The 13,367-nt window shown below is 53.7% G+C and overlaps 1 pseudogene; it reads left to right on the top strand.

Annotated features, from left to right (window-relative positions):
• The window catches only part of LOC135877823 (voltage-dependent L-type calcium channel subunit alpha-1S-like), a 94,232-nt pseudogene that overhangs the window by 8,932 nt on the left and 71,933 nt on the right, over positions 1 to 13,367 (top strand).

Here is a 13,367-nt window from a genome sequence, read left to right as displayed (position 1 = left end):
CCCTTCTCTGTACCCGTTCCAGTTTGAGTTCATCCTTTTTAAACATAGGAGACCAGAACTGCACACAGTACTCCAAATGAGGTCTCACCAGTGCCTTGTATAACGGAAGCAGCACCTCCTTGTCCCTACTAGAAATACCTCGCCTAATGCATCCCAAGATCGCATTAGCTTTTTTCACAGCCACGTCACATTGCCGACTCATAGTCATCCTGCGATCAACCAGGACTCCGAGGTCCTTCTCCTCCTCCGTCACTTCCAACCTATGCGTCCCCAGCTTATAACTAAAATTCTTGTTAGTCATCCCTAAATGCATCACCTTACACTTCTCACTATTAAATCTCATCCTATTATTATTACTCCAATTTACAAGGTCATCCAAGTCTCCCTGCAGAATATCCCGATCCTTCTCCGAATTGGCAATACCTCCCAACTTTGTGTCATCCGCAAACTTTATCAGCCCAGTCCTACATTCGGTTCTGAGGTCAGTAATAAATAGATTAAATAAAATCGGACCCAAGACCGAACCTTGAGGAACCCCACTGGTGACCTCCCTCCAACCTGACAGTTCACCTTTCAGTACTACCCGCTGCAGTCTACCCTTTAACCAGTTCTTTATCCACCTCTGGATTTTCATATCGATCCCCATTTTTTCCAATTTAACCAATAATTCCTCATGCGGTACAGTATCAAATGCTTTACTAAAATCGAGGTATATTAGATCCACCGCATTTCCTTTATCTAGAAGGTCTGTTACTTTCTCAAAGAAGGAGATCAGGTTGGTTTGGCACGATCTGCCTTTCGTAAACCCATGTTGTAATTTGTCCCAATTGCCATTCACCTCAAGGTCCTTAACTACTTTCTCCTTCAAAATTTTTTCCAAGACCTTGCATACTACAGATGTTAAACTAACAGGCCTGTAGTTACCCGGGTCACTTTTTTTCCCCTTCTTGAAAATAGGAACCACATTAGCTATTTTCCAGTCCAACGGTACCACCCCCGAGTTTACAGATTCATTAAAAATTATCGCTAAGGGGCTTGCAATTTCTTGTGCCAGTTCCTTCAATATTCTAGGATGAAGATCATCTGGTCCACCTGATTTAGTCCCATTTAGCTGGTCAAGTATGGCTTCCACCTCTGATGCTGTAATGTCAATCCCCCCTCCTTTATTCCCCTCTGTCCTGCTCCCTCTATTTCTAAGCCCTTCATTAGCCTTATTAAAGACCGATGCAAAATATTCATTTAGATATTGTGCCATGCCTAGAATATCCTTAATCTCCACTCCATCTACATTCTTCAGCGGTCCCACTTCCTCTTTCTTTGTTTTCTTCCTATTTATATGGCTATAAAACCTCTTACTGTTGGATTTAATTCTCCTCGCAAGGTCCAACTCTACACGGCTTTTGGCCTTCCTCACTGTATCCCTACATGCTCTGACCTCAATAAGGTAGGTTTCCTTGCTGATCCCTCCCCTCTTCCATTCTTTGTACGCTTTCTGCTTTTTCTTAATCGCCCCTTTGAGACGCCCGCTCATCCAGCTAGGTCTAAATCTTCTGCCTACTAACCGTTTTCCCTTTCTCGGGATACAGGCCTCGGACAGCTTGTGCAACTTCAACTTGAAATAATCCCAGGCGTCATCTGCCTTTAGATCCCTAAGTATGTTAGCCCAATGCACTTCCCTAAGTAGTTGCCTTAATTTATTAAAGTTGGCCTTTTTGAAATCGTAAACCTTAGTCACAGTTTTATTTCTGTTAATCCTTCCATTTAGTTTAAACTGAATTAGCTCATGGTCACTCGAGCCAAGGTTGTCCCCTACAACCATTTCCTCAACGAGGTCCTCACTACTCACCAAAACCAAATCTAAAATTGCATCCCCCCTTGTCGGTTCAGTTACTACTTGATGGAGGAATTCATCTGCTAGCACGTCTAGGAACATCTGAGCCCTAGCATTTGTTCCCCAATCTATATCTGGGAAGTTAAAGTCCCCCATGATTACACAGTTCTTATTAGTTTTTACTTCCCTAAAAACATTAAATAGTTCTGTGTCCGCATCCAGGCTAGATCCTGGCGGTCTATAGCACACCCCAAGCACTATCTCAGGGGAGGCTCTAGTAGTTCTTTTACCCAGTGTAATTATTGCCCAGACAGACTCCGTCTTATCCATTCCATCACTTATTATTTCTTTACAGTTTACCTCATTATTGACATACAATGCCACTCCTCCTGATTACCTGCCATGGCTCCCGAGGCTTTAAGAACATAATTTAAGTATAGAGACATAATTCCTTAAATATTATCCATGCATACATTTCAAAATGATTGTGATGACCAGCGGGCTACTGGCTGTTGCTGGAGACTGTCTTCTGGAGTACTAACGTGCATAGAACTGACCCAGGAGAGCCCTGTAAAACCCCCTGCACCTGCTGTGCCAGTTGGCATCAAGAGGTCACTGGGTCACAGCAGCCCCACAGCACTTACTAATGTGCTCCCACATTTCCCCACATCAGCTCTGTGCCTCCCCATCAGTCTTGTGCTCCTCTAGCTGCCCAATCTTCCCCAGCTCCCCCTCACTGCTGAGCCCCTCCCCCAGCCCCACATTTGCCCCTCTGCTCCTTATGCAGAGGTTCTTCATCCCCCCTCCTCAAGCTTCCCCTGCCCCAAGCGCCGCCCCCGCAGCTCCCATTGGCCGTGAACCACAGCCAATGGGAGCTGCGGGGGCGGTGCCTGCAGACAGGGCAGCATGCAGAGCCACTTGGTTGTGCCTCCGCATAGGAGTCGGAGGTGGGCATGCCACCGCTTCTGGGAGCTGCTTAAGGTAAGTGCCGCCTGGAGCCCGCACCCCTGACCCACTCCCCGGCCCCAACCCCCTGCTCCAGCCCTGATCCTCCTCCTGCCCTCAAAACCCCTCAGTGCCAGCACGGAGCAGCCTCCTAAACCCCAAACCCCTCATTCCCAGCACCACCCCAGAGCCCTCACCCCCCCCTGCACCCCAACCCCCTGCCCCAGCCCAGAGCCCCCTCCCACACCCTGAACCTCTCATTTCTGGCCCCATCCTGGAACTTGCACCCCCAGCTGGAGCCCTCACCCCCTCCCACACCCCAGCCCCCTGCCCCAGCCTGGTGAAAATGAGCGAGTGAGTGAGGGTGGGGAGAGCAAGCAACAGAGGGAGGGGGGATGGAGTGAGCAGGGGCGGGGCCTTGGAGGGGGTGGGGCAGGAGGTGGGGCAAGGTTGTTCGGTTTTGTGCGAGTAGAAAGTTGGCAACCCTAGGGTGGGAGGGAGATGGGGAGAAGCGGAGGCAGGAACGCATCCCCGTTCACAGGAGAGGATAGGGGGAGCCTTCCCCAAGGGGTGGGGCAGTAGGGAAGGCAGCCAATCGGAGGCTGATTTCCCTTTAGACTGATGGGCTGTGCCCCAGATCTGTAAGAGGCTCTGAAACTGTGGGAGTGTTGGCAGGTCTGATGGCAACCGCACCCCGTGTTATTGCAGCCCTGGGTGTCCCCCCCAGCTCTGCCAGTGCCCCCAGCCCCCCTGGCTAGTCCATCCCTGGGCCTCTCCTGTGTAAATATGGCCGGTGCCATGGCATTGTACCAGCTGACGAGGTGGTTACCATTAATTGGTGCGTATGCAGGGACTGCGCCTCAGCTCTGTGCTTCTCCTTAATGCCCACCCACAGACCCTTTGAGATCATTATCCTGATGACCATCTTTGCCAACTGCGTGGCGTTGGCCGTCTACCTGCCCATGCCGAACGATGATACCAACGCTTCCAACTCCAGCCTGGTAAGAGACAGCCTCGTCCTCGTGTTGTACAAACCCGCCCGGCGCCGCCTCGCTCACGGCAAAGCCCCCGAGGCAAACCTTTTTCTTTCACTTATGTTCCAAACTAACCTTTTAAAAATAGCCGGGGCATCAAGTCGAGGCAGCATGAAGGGGCTGAGCTCCTCGCCCACGAATGTTAGCGCCTGCCTGGCACTGAAATTTCACCCTCCAAGCCACCAGCACGTGAGCTGCATGATCTCCAGTTATGTAGTCGTGAAATTTGCACCTGAGCCTCTGAGTCCATAAGCAGGAAGGGAAGCTGGGACCCACAACACCAAGATACAGGCCTCTGCTCCCTGTTGCGTTGGGATGGGAGTGGCTGGCCCCACAAGTAAGAAGCTGTTTAGGGGGCTGAAATAATTAGGGGGCTGGGGCACATGACTTACGAGGAGAGGCTGAGGGAACTGGGCTTATTTAGTCTGCAGAAGAGAAGAGTGAGGGGGGATTTGATAGCAGCCTTCAACTACCTGAAGGGGGGTTCCAAAGAGGATGGAGCTCGGTTGTTCTTGGTGGTGGCAGATGACAAAACAAGGTACAATGGTCTCACGTTGCAGTGGGGGAGGTCTAGGTTGGATATTAGGAAACACTGTTTCACAATGAGGGTGGTGAAGCACTGGAATGGGTTACCTAGGGAGGTGGTGGAATCTCCATCCTTGGAGATTTTTAAGGCCAGGCTTGACAAAGCCCTGGCTGGGATGATTTAGTTGGGGTTGGTCCTGCTTTGAGCAGCGGGTTGGACTAGATGACCTCCTGAGGTCTCTCCCAACCCAAATCTTCTATGATTCTGTTAATAAAACATCTCTGTTGACTGTTAACAGCACTAAACCACTCCGTTATCCCCTTTGACCCGAGCAGCTACTCAAATTCTGGGGCCCTGCGGGTTGTCCAGTTGAGAGCATAAATTGACGATGGAATCTGAGATTATCTTCAATCTATGCAGTCTTGTGTGTTTGTCCCTTTCTTGTAAAGTCCTGCGTCCCTGAACACAGGAGGCACCAAAGTGGCCTCACTCATAGCACCCATTCAGCCAGCGCCCCACAAGCCCTCTCTAGGCTTTTTCCAGGGGGTTGGGGTGCAGGAGGTGGTGAGGGCTCTGGGGTGGGGCTGGGAATGAGGGGTTTGGGGTTTGCCGGCTCTTTGCTCAGCATCCCTCTCTTTCTTGTCTCTCATTCTGCTCCTCTCTGTCTCTTCCCCCCCCCCCGACAAACAGCCCCCAGTACAACCCTCTGCCCCCGTGGTGCTAATTTATGGGAGGGGGGGGCTACCCCTTAGGTGGGGGCTTGTGAGTAATTCATTTTAAATGAAGGCTGGTGGTGAAGCTTGTAACCAGTCTGTGTGGGCCAGAGGCTCATGTCAAGTTGCTGGTCACGACTCCTATTCTAGCAACCATCTTGTAAGGCTTTCATTTGAACCATTTCCCATATTCGCTTTAGCTCTAGAGCCTTTTCTAGGGGAAAACCCTGCTTGACGGTCTTTTAGATCAGTGGTTCCGCAACTTTTTCCATCCTGCCCCCCCTTACCCATAGTGGAACCTGTCCACATCCCGCCCCTGAGAACTGGAGCTGAGGCCGGGGCCGGAGCTGGGGCTGCAGCCGGGAGCAGAGCCATGGCTGGGGTCGGGAGCGGGGCCATGGCTGGGGCCCGACCTTCAGCTGGGGCTGGGATTGGAGCCAAAGTGGAGCTGGGGGCAGAGCGGGGCGGGGTGGCATTCCCCCCCCCCCTGCGCTCTGTGCTGTGCCCCCCCCCCAAATGTTCCTCTGTGCCCCCCTCAGTTTGGCCACTTAAGAACTGCATAGTTGTCCCTCTGTTTCACACCGTAAGCGCTTAGAATTTCATAGTGAGGGTGGGCTCCTAATTCAGATCATCTTGCTCCAGAAAGCCCAGGCCCCTACTTTCAGAGCAAAACGAAAATCTCCATTAGCTGTAAGCAGAGTAGGGGCTTGGGCACACAGTTGAGCAGTTGTGATTGCTTCCAGTAGAGGGCAGTGGTCTCTCTCTCACACACACACACACACACACACACTTGCTGCACCTGCTGTGTGGATACAAAAGAGCGAAATCCCCGGAGATCGCAATCCAGCTGCTAGAGTCCCATGAACCTTGAAACAAGAAAAGGAATCCACACGCTCCTCTGCCTGCTCAGACCTCCCCGGAGATGATAGAGTGTCAGAGCCAGGGGCATGTGCAGGGGCTGCTATTGTTGCTTTTAAAGTGAACAAATAACTGGTAGCTGACAGTCCTGCAGCCTACCTCGGGGATCTGAGCGGGCAGCTAAGTTATGGCTGGGGGTCCCGTGTAGATCCCAGAGTTAAGGCCCCGCTGACAGGGTTACAGAGGCCAGCCCTGACGGAGAAAAGCGGCAAGGTTTATGACTGGGAGCTAAGGAGTCCATAAAGGGAAAGGCTCCTTATCGGAAGTGGCACCTCCACTCGCTCAGCTCCCAGGGAGAGTTATTGCTGCTTTGCAGCCTGTCTCAGGAGCCCTGGGATTCATCAAGCAAGGCCCCGTCACTTGTTTATGGGAGGAGAGGAGCAGTGGATGAGGGGGCCGGAGCTCTGGGGAAAACTGATTGTACAAGCCAGGAACTGGTCCTCAGCTCTTTCCTATGTGTTCCCCTGTACGCATTCCTCGCCGAGATCCCCCGTGATCTGCATAGGGAGCCGTTCGAACAGGCAGCCTTCCAGCCGGGGTCTCCTAGCATCGAGAGTCTGTCTGGGTTGGAAATACTCCCCCTGGGTTCCTGCCTCCTGGGCACCATTGGAAAAACGTCCGCCACGTGCTCTGGACCTAATGCCTGGTGCGTCCGTTCCTGCACTGGGAGCAGGGGGATTGAAACCCGCTGTGTTCTCAGGCACCACCCCAGCCCGCAGTGGAACTTAGAGCAATCTCAGGGCTCTGTGGACTTGCATTCTGCTCCTAGTGCCTCCCTATGGGCCCAGGGAAGCAGAGAATAGCTGTAGTGCAGTGCTTTCGGGTCACTCCCCGACATGCTCCACATCCCCCCCATGCCGGGCCCTGGGGAGCTGGGAGCAGAGCCTGTATAGTGAGCCAGCTCTGCCCTGGCTGGCGAGGGAGTCCCCGTTCCCATCACCCACGGCCCCTTGGCAATGCCAGACCAGGAGCTGCAGTCCGTGCCCCGGAGAGCTGACAGTTTAAGCTGTTAGGTTTGTTCGCAGGCATCCTGGCAAAAGAGAGTGTTGCGGAGGGACATGAAGGAGAAGAGGGAGCTTTGCGGGTGTTTACAGGGAGCTCCGCCCCAGCGGGAGAGGAAAGCACAAAGGGGCTTGTTAGAAAACGTAACAGGAGGGCGATGGAGGCTGCCGTCATGTAGGGTGACCAGATGTCCTGATTTTATAGGGACAGTCCCGATTTTTGGGGTCTTTTCTTATATATGTAAGCGGGGGAATGGTCCCGCTATTGTGGGGAACTTTCCTGGCTTCTGCACTACCCCGGTGAAGTGGGCTAGCGAAAGGATCTGAGTCCTCGCTCCCACTTCCTTTACCCAGAGGCCTCCCTGCCCTTGAGGACTCCCCTTCCACTCTCCTGTCTGGCAGAGTCCTCGTAAACCCCGACAAGGCTGGGCCCAGGATTCCTGGGGCCTCGACCCCCAACCCTTCTGTGGTCACCCAGGCCAGGGGCTAGGGTGTCCCCACTCCGGGGTACTCTCTCTGCTCTGGGCACCTCCCTGACCCACTGATCATTTCATACAATTTAAAGCAAATGCAAGTTGTTTAATTAACAATTAATTTTAAAAAAGAATAAGGAAAAATGGGAAAGGTTAAAGGAAACACATCACCCTGCTCTGTGGCAGGGAACATCACAAACAGTGTCTCTGGAACGTCAGGGCAGGTCACAGTCTGTTCCTTGTAGGTCCCAGGTCTCCTTCTCAGGCCCGGGCTGTGCTGCAGGGACGCTGCGGGTCGGACACTTGCTCTGGCGGTGGCCACACGCTCTCAGGCTCTAGGTGGCAGGACCCTTTTTCCCAGCGTTGCCCCCGCCCTGACAGGGTTACGATCCCCCTTCAGGGGAGGGATAGCTCAGTGGTTTGAGCATTGACCTGCTAAACACAGAGTTGTGAGTTCAATCCTTGAGGGGGCCATTTAGGGATCTGGGGCAAAAATCTGTTTGGGGATTGGTCCTGCTTTGAGCAGGGGGTTGGACTAGATGACCCCCTGAGGTCCCTTCCAACCCTCATATTCTATGACCCAGAACCCATTGCAAGTCTGGCCTGCAGAGCCTCTTGGTTGAGGTGTCTCCCTGCACTGGGCCTGCTCACCGCACCCAGCTCCACACTGCCTCAGCGCTGCTGCTGCTCTGCCTTCAGCTCCCTGGGCTGTTTCTCTGGCCTCTCTGGCTCTGGTTGCTACAGCTCTGCTCTGCAGGCTGCTTCTGTGACTCTGCTCCCAGCTCTGACCTGCTTGTCTGGCCCCTCTGGCTTTGGGGCTGCAGCTCTGCTTCCAGCAGCTTAGCCTGGGCCCCTGCTTTCTCCTTAGCTTGGCCCCACTCTGTCTGACTCAGGCCATTCCAGTTCACACGGAGGACGGGACCCCCCTCGCCTCCTGATTCTCTGATTAGGCTGCCCGCCCTGTCAATCAGGCTGATCTGGAGCATTGGCCTCTCCCCATTGTTCCTGGGGACTGTCAGTCTCAGGCTCCTGATTTGCCATCGACCCTTCCCCTTTTAGTGCTGGGAGCTAGCCAACCAAAACACCCCCACTGAATGTTAGTAAGGGGGCAACAGTCCCCTTACATATAGGCTCCTATTACCCCCACCCCGTCCCGATTTTTCACATTTGCTGTCTGGTCACCCTACCGTCATGGTCCAGTCGGAGGCAGGAATCGCCGTCTGGAATCTCGGGAGTGGGTGAGAGGGAGGGTGGGGAGAGGCCCTGGGGCCGTTGCCAATGAAGACAGTTAGCTTACCTACGATGCAGTAGAGACGAGGGAGGCAAAGAGAGGGGCAAGATGGCCCAAATGACGAGCTAGGACAGGGGTGGGCAAACTTTTTGGCCCGAGGGCAACATCGGGGTTGCGAAACTTTATGGAGGGCCGGGTAGGGAAGGCTGTGCCTCCCCAAACAGCCTGTCCCCTGCCCCATCCGCCCCGTCCCACTTCCTGCCCCCTGACTGCCATCCTCAGAACCCCCGACCCATCCAAGCCCCCCTGCTCCTTGTCCACTGACTGCCCCCTTCCAGGACCCCCCGTCCTAACCACGCCCCCGGTACCCCACCCCCTATCCAACCCCCCTGTCCCCTGACTGCCCCGACTGCTATCCAACTTCCCCCTCCCCCCAGCCCCCTTACCACGCTGCTCAGAGCGGCAGGAGCTTGCAGCCATGCCACCGCGCTGCCCGGCTGGAGCGGCGGGCCAGAGCGCTGGCAGCGCAGCATGCTGAGGCTGCGGGAGAGGGGGGACAGCGGGGGAGGGGCCGGGGGCTAGCCTCCCGGGCCAGGAGCTTGGGGCCAGGCAGGACGGTCCCGCAGGCCGATGTGGCCTATGGGCTGTAGTTTGCCCACCTCTGGGCTAGGAGGTGATCTCTGCAGCAGCACTCTGCATGGACGTGAGCAGGGCTGGAGGGCATAGCTGGGAAACGCAGTGGCCCATCTTCTCAACCACTCTGTCCGCTGTGGGCCACTGGCCCCCTACAGCTGGGCTGAGGGGCCCTCTCTTTATCCTGATTCTGTAAAGTCCCTGCAGGTCTCCCCTCCAGGGCCTGCCTTAGCTTTGCATGTGAGACCCCTCCCAGCTCTGGGTGCTGAGGCTCCAGGAAAAGATGCCAGGGCCTGGTTCTCCTCTCGCTCCCCATTCACACCGGCGTAATCCGATTGGTGTCACACCTGATTGACAGTGGGCTGAGTAAGGAGCACAGGACCATGCTGTCCACAGACGCTCCTATCCTATCTCAGCTCTGCCACTGCGCTGCTGGATGCCCTTGGGCAACCTGGGGGTTGCAATGCCATTCACTGACATGGCCTGCCGCCCCCCTGTACTGACAGATGGCGTTGTGACCTGGCACACAGGGCGTCTGTTGCTGTGCCGTGGAACACAGGGGAGTCCACCAAGAACTTGACCCCTGGCAGCACTGGCTCATACACTGTGTGGGTCAGAAAGTGGGGAGACTTCCCAGCCGAGGGAGACCCAGGGTCCCTGCAGGAGGAGGGGGTGGGATGAGCGGGGACCGGAATTTACACCCCTCCCCAATATCTGAACTGCCGTCACTGCTAGAGGGGCATTTTGAGCTGAGGTGCCTGGCACAGACTGGCAGGTTGGTGTGACTCACGCACCCAGGGGGCGTGTTGGCCTGGCAGGAGGGATGCTTACATGTGTACTTGACACGTAGGACGAATGGGTATCAGAGGTGTGAGGGTCTATCCTATCCATGCATGTCTGGATCCTGCAGGTCAGCACTCTGGCTGCCAGATTTAACTGGGCCATGGCCCATGTCTGAGCAATTCCCTGCATACATCCTACCCTGGAAACCCCAATGCCTGCAGTGTCACCTACCTCCCTGTGTGTTGCCAGTGTGAATGCTGTGGCAGAGGGGATAGTAGTCCACTGGCAGTAGGAGGGGTGGCCTACTGGACAGCTATGAGACAAACATGTGCCACATGGCTAGCCAGTGTTGGTCTATAAGACAGTACTTCCTTGCTACATGGAGTGTATGGGCTGTGGTACAGACCCAAAGAGACTTGTAAAAAGCAGAGCCGGGGAGGGGACTCTGCTCTGCTTAAAAAGACTATAGAGACAAGGCGGGTGAGGGAATATCTTTTATTGGACCAACATCTGTTGGCGAGAGAGACAAGCTTTGGCGCTACACAGAGCTCTTCTTCGGGTCTGGGAAAGGTGCTCTGTACTAAATACAAGGTGGAACAGATGGTTTAGCATAAGTAGTTAACACATTCACCCCACCTAGTCTCGCACATATTCTAAGGGACCATTCAAGGTGAAATGGCCCGTTACCACCTCTGCAGTCATGGGACAAACAAAGGGGGTTAGTGGGTTACAGATTGTTGTAATAAGCCATAAATCCAGTGTCATAGAATCAAAGACTTTAAGGTCAGAAGGGACCATTATGATCATCTAGTCTGACCTCCTGCACAACGCAGGCCACAGAATCTCACCCACCCACTCCTGTATCAAACCTGTGTCTGAGCCACTGAAGTCCTCAAATCATGGTTTAAAGACTTCAAGATGCAGACAATCTTCCAGCAAGTGACCCATGCCCCACGCTGCAGAGGAAGGCAAAAAAAACCCAGGGCCTCTTATTAAGATGGTGATTTTTGGTGTCTAGCAACGTTATGAATTTAAGCTCCCAGGCCTGGTCTACACTGGGGGGGGTGTCGATGTAAGATATGCAACTTCAGCTACAGGAATACCGTAGCTGAAGTCGACATATCTTATTCCAACTTACCCCCCGTCCTCACGGCGCGGGATCGACGGCCGTGGCTCCCCCGTCGACTCCACTACCGCCGCTCACTCCGGTGGAGTTCCAGAATCGACGGGGAGCGCGTTTGGGGATTGATATATCACGTCTTAACAAGACTTAACGTACCCCCAGGCTCGTCTTTTGAAAGCGTTGTGCAGGTTTCCTTTGAGGTCAACAACTGAGAGGCCAGATACGGAGTGGTTGTTTGGTGAAAAGTGTTCGCCCGCAGGTGATTGGGTGTTTTTGTTTTTTATCATTTTACTGTGCAAGTTCATTCGAGAGTGTAGTGATTGTTTGGTTTCACCCACATAGTTGTTGTTGGGCACTTAGTGCACTGGGTGAGGTACACCACTTGTTGTGATAGGCATGTGTAGGACCCATGGATCTTGAAAGGTGTGTTGTGTGGGGTGTTGGTCATCGCAGCAGTGGAGCTATGTCTGCAGGTTTTACATCTGTTGTTCTGGCAGTTCTGGTGCCACTTTGAGTCGGTGTGTCCTGGTCTGTGGGGAGCTTGCTTCTGATGATGAGTTTGGAGAGGATGGGGGGTTGTTTGAAGGCCAGAAGAGAGAGTTCAGGAAAGCTCTTTCAGGATGTGGTCCCCATCGAGTATAGGTTGTAACTGTTCGATGATGTCCAATGATATGGGTTCCAGTGTGGGGTCGTTCCTTGATGTGATCTGTTTCTCTGGTGGAGTGTCCTTGTTTGGTGAAGGCAGTTTTAAGTTTGTAGCCCAGACTTCATAGATTTCCACCACACCTTAATCCATTCTATAAGACCATGTTTTCAGTATATATACTTTGGTCCTGCTTTGAGCAGGGGGTTGGACTAGATGACCTCCTGAGGTCCCTTCCAACCCTGATACTCGATGATTCTATGATTCTAACTCCTTATCAGTACATACATCTCACAATGATATCAATAACCAATGTGACACTGGCTTTCAGTGGAGACCTCTCATGACATTCTTGGGTGAATGAGAAGGTGCATACTGGCCTCAGGGTACACCTGTACCCCTCTGTACCTCCTTGTTGGTTGGCATTAACAGGTTCTCGGGTCACAATATGGAATGGGGCTGCTAGCTATAAAGTGATACCTGGCATGTTCGCTGTGTGTGGGGGGGTGAAAAGGGAGCTACGTGGGCTTTGGTCTGATTTCTTGCACTGCACCTAGAGGCGGGAGATTTCAATCCTGGGTCCCATCCTCTATTAGGGTGAATTAGCTCTTTCAGTTCTGGCATTTTCTAATCTACCAGTCAAATGAATACTTAGCAAAATATGTGTGGGCCAAACCTGGCATGCACCCCTATTGATGGCAGCAGGAGATGGGCATCTGTCTTAGAGTCTGGCCCCGAAGAGCATTCAGGGTGTAATTCCAGGTGGGGTCAGGATTTCAGCGGCCCCCAGAGCAAACTGAAAGTGGGGAATCTCCCTGCCCTGTTATTGTGGGGTGTGAATGTAAAAACATCAATATAAATACCCCCCCCCCCATATCTGGCTGGTTCTAAAGTATTTAAATCCTGACCTGGAAGAGGCCCCAGCAACAGGCAGTGATTAGCGTCAGCTGGGGTGATGGACAGGCGGCCGGCACTGCTGTGCCCGGTGCAAAACGCAGCAACTATTCCGGGCCCTGATGGCCGCAGGCAGCTGCGCTGAGTCAGCTGAAGCGCCAGACAGCAAAGCCTCTGGACGAAGGCAGGAGAGGAGGGGGGCAGCATCCTCTCTGCCCAAATGGAGTTTAGAGTTCTCTCCCCTTCCCCTGGTTTGCCAAACCTCAGTTTCCTGCCACGAGTGGCAAGAGGGGCTCACAACACAAAGGGAGCTGGAATTAGGGTGACCAGACAGCAAGTGTGAAAAATCAGGACGGGGGTGGGGGGTAATAGGTGCCTATATAAGAGAAAGCCACAAATATTGGGACTGTCCCTATAAAATCAGGACACCTGGTCACCCTAGCTCAAACCCATCAAGCACAGCCATGGGCAAAACCAGGGCTCAGTTTGGGTTTCGATGGGAGCGAGGGGCCCCACTGATGGGAAACTGGCTGAAGTGGGGGAAAGGGGCTCTGCTGGGGGGCCTGGCCAGAGTGGAGGTGAGGGGCCCAGATGGGAGAATTGGCCTCAGTGGGGCTGG

The sequence above is a fragment of the Emys orbicularis genome, chromosome 4 (assembly GCF_028017835.1).
Source record: "Emys orbicularis isolate rEmyOrb1 chromosome 4, rEmyOrb1.hap1, whole genome shotgun sequence".
Taxonomy (NCBI): Eukaryota; Metazoa; Chordata; order Testudines; family Emydidae; genus Emys; species Emys orbicularis.
This window is presented reverse-complemented; position numbering and strand designations above follow the sequence as displayed.